Source organism: Anolis sagrei, chromosome 2 (genome assembly GCF_037176765.1).
Source record: "Anolis sagrei isolate rAnoSag1 chromosome 2, rAnoSag1.mat, whole genome shotgun sequence".
In the NCBI taxonomy this organism is placed as follows: domain Eukaryota; kingdom Metazoa; phylum Chordata; class Lepidosauria; order Squamata; family Dactyloidae; genus Anolis; species Anolis sagrei.
The window spans coordinates 56,617,223-56,623,222 of record NC_090022.1 but is presented as its reverse complement, the minus strand read 5'-3'; the positions used below and the strand labels follow the sequence as shown (position 1 = coordinate 56,623,222).

The 6,000-nt window shown below is 45.3% G+C and overlaps 1 protein-coding gene across 1 annotated transcript in view; it reads left to right on the top strand.

The window, feature by feature from the left end:
• Window positions 1-323: 323 nt before the first annotated feature.
• Window positions 324-6,000, top strand: part of COL7A1 (collagen type VII alpha 1 chain) — a 135,570-nt gene continuing 129,893 nt past the window's right edge. Inside the window, exon 1 of the mRNA XM_067464786.1 lies at window positions 324-509. The gene's annotated coding sequence lies outside the window, so the exon portion shown is untranslated. The remainder of the gene's footprint in view (window positions 510-6,000) is intronic.

Below are 6,000 nucleotides of genomic sequence, written 5' to 3'. Positions count from 1 at the left end.
TGGTGGGAGTTGAAGTCCAAAACACCTGGAGGGCCAAAGATGCCCATGGCTGGTGTAGACTCACATAATGCACTGAACTGCATTCAACCCTGAGTCTACTCTGCCATACAGTCTAGTTCAAGGCACTTCAGCTCCATTCTGGAACAAAGCAACCCTCCCAGCACACGGAAAGGAAACGAAGGCTCTCTGGAAGTCCCGGGTGTGGCTGCCTCCTTTGCGGCGCCCCGGTTCCCCCACCTGAGCGGCCCATTGGCTGCAAGGGCTGGGCGGGCGGGAGGGGCGGCCTTCCTCCTCCTCCTCCTCCTCCTCTTGGCTTGCTCTCGGTGGGCCTCCCCACAGGCAAGGCGGCTCCCTCCCCCGGCTGCATTTGGGGGAAAGCACAGCCCTCCCACCTCCCTCTCTCGGCCTCTGTGGCGCGTCCCTTCCTCGTGGAAGGGGAGAAGAGCAGGAAGAGAGGACAGCTCCGAAAGGCCAGGCGCGCCGGTGATTATGCCCTCCCGCTGCAACAGGTAACTCGCCAACTCCCGCCTTCCGACGGAGAGAGTCGGGCCCTGCTCATTGCTCCCCTCTCGCTTCTTCTTTTCAGCTCCAAAGCCCGGCCAGCATGTGGCTTAACTGCAGCTCCCATGACCCCACACTGTTGCTGGCTGGGGCCCATGGGAACTGTAGTATCAAGAAGTGGCCAATCCCCAGGTTGCCAACAGTTTTGGAGTCAACATGCCTCAGGGTGCCTCTTAATGGAGCTTGCCAGCACTTTAACTGTCATTGCTCAAGGCTATGGAATTCAGGGAGTTGTGGTTTTATAAGGCCTTTAGCCCAAAAGTGCTGGTGCTTCACCAAACTACAGATCTCATGATTCTGTAGCCTTGAGCCATGGCAGTGAAAGTGGTGTGAAACTGCATTCTTTTTTACAGTCTGGATGCACCCACTGCTTCTGCAGCTGGTGCTATGGGTGGGATTCTGGAATATTGTTTTTATATGGTTAATACTATATGTTAATGTTTAAACTATATTTGATGTTGTTGGGGGCATTGAATTATGCCGATTGTAAACCACCTTGAGTCACCTTCAGGCTGAGAAAAGGGGTATATAAATATGGTAAATAAATGAATAAATAAATAATATGGCCATACAGTCCAAAAAACCTACAACAACCCAGTGATTGCAGCCATGAAAGCTTTTGACAATACATGGGTGAGATTGTTTAGCTGCCTCCTTTCAGTGGAAGAGGAAATCAACCTGCGGCCACTGGTTCAGTGGAGTGAATGGAAAGCTCCTCTGCACATATTCCCACAATTTGGATCTTGGTCCTGATGACAGAAGCTTCCCAGCTTATGCTTCCACAAGTTCAAAGGAACTTTTGTATTCGTCTACCATCTTTCCTGAGATGCTTCTAAATTTAATCTGGTTTTATGCTCACCTATATGCTGGATTAGTGTTCTTAGTGTCTTTATATGCACTTCTTCATGCAACTAGGATAGGGGTCAAACTGCCCAGGTTATAGAGCAGTGTGTCTGCCTCCTGGGTTCCTTACAGTGGTTGGAAGGTTGCTGGCCAGCAGCTGAGAAGCATAGGAAATGCTCCCTGGACATGCTGTTTGTGACCATTTCCAGACAGGCTGTCCCCATGGGCAGAGGAAACAGAACTGGACTACTTGCATGGGAATTGATTATAGATTTAAAAAGCATTTCTGAAAGCTGAATATCCATTTCCATGTATGTTGTGAGACTTCTAGGTGTGCAACACACCTCCATACTCACTGCCTCCTTTATATGTGTGTGTGTGTAAGTTATATATGTCTCTGTGTTAGAAGTGACTTGAGAAACTGCAAGTTGCTTCTGGTGTGAGAGAATTGGGTGTCTGCAAGGACATTGCCCAGCAGACGCCTGAATGTTTGACAATCCTGTGGGAGGCTTCTCTCATGTCCCCACATGAGAAGCTGGAACTGACAGATGGGAGCTCACCCTGCTCCCCAGATTCAAATCGCCAACCTTTTGGTCAGCAGTCCTGCCGGTTGTGCAAGAGTTTAACCCACTGCACCACCAGGTGCTCCTTCTTATATAACATACTCCCCATGGATATAGGATTGGTACTGTGTTTAAAAGAAAAGTGTGAGATTGAAGTGGGAGGTAAATTGATGAGTGGGTGGGATTAGAAATATATTTGTCCAGGTAGCCTATTACTGTCTACGCTGATTGGCATTGGCTCAGGAAGTGACCTTTCTTACTGCCCACTCCCCAACTTTCTATGGGAATGCTGGGTACTTTCCCATTTAAAGATTGGACATGGGGCTTTCAGCATGCAATGCCTGTGCTGCTCTGAAGCTGAGTTATGGTCTTATCCCCCTTGCTCTTATGGTAGGGAGCAATTTAGACAGTGCTGAATGAGGTAAAAAAATGAGTACATACAGAGGTGGGTGTTTAACTGAGGAAATGCAATAATTATGGAGCAAAATTATTCACTGGAAAGCTGTGTGCATCCCATCCCCAATGCCAGCAACAGTTGCCTTGCAGAAGGGACCCGAAGAGGCAGAAACTTGTCCAGATAATCTAAGCAGTTTTTTGTTGCAATTGGGATTTTAATCGTAGTCTTTGGTATGAAATGACACATAAAATATCAAAAGCACATTACCCCTGATTCACCCCAAGGTTTTTGGGAACATGGGTTTTCTAGCAGCAGTCTGTGTTAGCTATCATTCATGCAACGGAGATGGTTAGACTCTCAGGGGATGACCTGAGAGTTTACGTGGTTATGTTCTAGAAGCTTTGATTCACTCAGGCAAGCCTTCATTCAACCCAGAAGGGCTCTCACCATTGAATGCCAGGCTTCTTGCCTACTTTGGAGAGTGTAACAAAACCAAAGCAGCATCCATGGAACAAGAACTATCCAATGTTTACATAACAGAATGTAGATTAGATAGGGAAGCTTTAGATGTCAGCTTCTGCAGCTGCAGCCAGCATGACCAATGGTAAGAGATTGTGGAAGTTGCTGCTGAAAACATCCAGAGAATTCTTTTAGTGTGTGTCAGGAGCAACTTGAGAAACTGCAAGTCGCTTCTGGTGTGAGAGAATTGGCCATCTGCAAGGACGTTGCCCAGGATGTTTTGATGTTTTACAATTCTTGTGGGAGGCTTCTCTCCTGTTCCCACATGGGGAGCTGAAGCTGACAGAAGGAGCTCATTCACACTCTCCCTGGATTTGAACCTCCGATCTATTGGTCTTCAGTCCTGCCGGCAAAAGGGTTTATCCCATTTCACCACTGGGGGCTTCTATCCAGGGAACTAAAGGCCTCACACGCCAGCATAATTAAAATCAGTGTCTAAGGATGCTCAGAAGCAAAGGAAAAAGAACACCCAAGTAACCAGATAATCCTGGCACTTTGGTCTGGAAGTAAGAGTGAGAAAAAGAAGATGAGAAAATGAATAGCTGCAGGAGAGGAACTGTGGAGGGTTGGGCAGCATTGCTTGGGATGATGGATTTTACTGCTTGTACACACCTTCTGCCCTTAGGCAGAAAACTTTTCTCTATAGCTCATTCTTCTTGCCAAGCCCTTTAAAGACACTTTTCCCCAGACTATGTTTGTCTTTTATGGGGGCTGCAGAAAGCAACTCTGGATAACAGCAACCCTCAGAAAAATAGAAAATGAACGCAGGAGGCTGCTTCAGGGGACATGGGGGAATAGTTCCTCAAACAAGGAGCTTCCCCCTCCCAATGCCCTTGCATTTTTTTCCTGAGTGCTTTCAGAAAAGGAGTAGGAAATAAAACTTGGCCTGTTTGTTTACCTCTGCATAACTATGTCAACTCAATCCTTACTGTGCATATATACATCATCTTTTAGATAAGGAGGAAGAGGTCCTTTAGCTCTCCAAAAATTTTGGATAAAACTTCCTGAGTCTTTCCATATTGGGCATGTTGACTGGGGCCAAGGATTCACCACCCTTGATTTGCATTGCTTCATGCCACCCAATTTACCTTCATTAAACCTCCAGACACACCATTTTATGACATCTGGTATGATTAAAATTATACCATAATAGGTCTCATAAAGCTTCCCTTAGCATTTTTCAGAAGAACTTTAAAGCTCTAGGACCACAGCTGAAATACATTGTGGAAGAAAATGGTGTTTGCTATGTGATTAGTGTTTTTTGTTTTCGGCTCTGAGCTAATGTGATGTAAGGGCTAATCTTTCGGCATGACAGCAATACTTGACAGGATGAGGCAGTTCCAGGACTGGATCATTCAACTTTTTTTCTTTTTTCTAGAGACTAGTATGAGTCAGTGTGTATTGGATATTATTGAGTTATTGGGGTAGTGGCTTGGACCATTGGCTCAGGGAAGGGAGCCAATGGTCTCTCCTTTCAGAAGCTTCTGTTGACTTCTATTATACAGGGTTCCCTCCCTCGCGTATCATGGGATTTCATTCCAGGACCACCCGCAATAAGTGAAAATCCGCAAAGTAGGGACACCATATTCATTTTAATATTTATACATTAATAGCTGTCTCCTGCCATGCATCGCTGTGGCCCAGTCTGAGTATATGTGTTTTTGTGTATATATATGTGTGTATGTGTGTGTATATATTTGTGTATATATATGTGTATATATGTGTGTTTGTATATATATGTGTGTGTGTGTGTGTGTGTGTGTGTGTCTGTGTCTGTGTCTGTGTCTGTGTGTGTGTGTGGTTTTGTGCATGCATTTAATGTATTTGGGGGGGGGGTTGGCTTTTAAAGTCTCTTCTGCTGTGTTTTTCAGTGTTTTAATGAGTGATGGTCGCTCGTTGGCCTGATAGGTGTATTGTGTCCAAATTCAGTGTTAATTCACCCAGTGGTTTTTGAGTTATGTTAATCCCACAAACAAACAATACATTTTTATTTATATAGATTTTAGAATGATAGAATCATAGAGTTGAAAGAGATCTCATGGGCCATCCAGCCCAACCTCCTGCTAAGAAGCAGGAAAATTGCATTCAGAGAACTCCCGACAGATGGCTATCCAGCCTCTGTTTAAAAGCTTCCAAAGAAGGAGCCTCCACCAAACTCTTGGGGCAGAGAGTTCACCTGCTGAACAGCTCTCACAGTCAGGAAGTTCTTCCTAATGTTCACATGGAATCTCCTTTCTTGTAGTTTGAAGCCATTGTTCCACATCCTAGTCTCCATTTTATATATTTTATATATTATTTTCTTACCTGCACTTCCTTACCCGCCTCCCAGACCATCCCAAGGGCACCTTCCTGCCTCCCTGGCCTCTCCAGAGCCACGCAGGCAACAGCAGGCCAGGGAAGCAGGCCTTCCCCACTGTGACTCAGGCCGCTGCACTTTTGGGGTCCCTGACCTTCCTGGCCTCCACTAGACATAAATATTTAATATTTTATTTTTTAATTAAAAATTTTCAAAAACCCCCAAAACAGCAAGGCCGCTAAAAGTGAACCATGAAGTAGCGAGGGAACACCGTACTCCCTTTGTTCCCATTCAGTCCATTACCCAGGAACAGTTCCTAAACTTTGGTTATTCAAATCTTTTGGATTTTAGCTCCCAGAATTTGTGATGGTTGGCTAAAGTGAAGGTCCACAATTTGGGAATCACTGCATGACTTATCTCTTAATCTACAAATGCTTCCTCAATCATAGGTAAAGGTAAAGATTTCCCCTGACATATATATAAGGTAAAGATTTCCCCTGACATTAAGTCTAGCCATGTCCAACTCCTAGGGGTGGTGCTCATCTCCATTTCTAAGCTGAAGAGCCGGCATTGTCCATAGACACCTCAAGGTCATGTGGCCAGCATGACTGCAAGGAGCGCCCTTACCTTCCTGCAGAAGCAGTACCTATTGATCTCCTCATATTTGCATGTTTTTGAACTGCTAGGTTGGCAGAAGCTAGGCCTAACAGCAGGAACTCACCCCACTCCTCAGATTTGAACTGCCAACCTTTAATCAGTAAGTTCAGCAGTTCAGTGGTTTAACCTGCTGTGCCATCATACTACAAAGCAAAAATATGGAT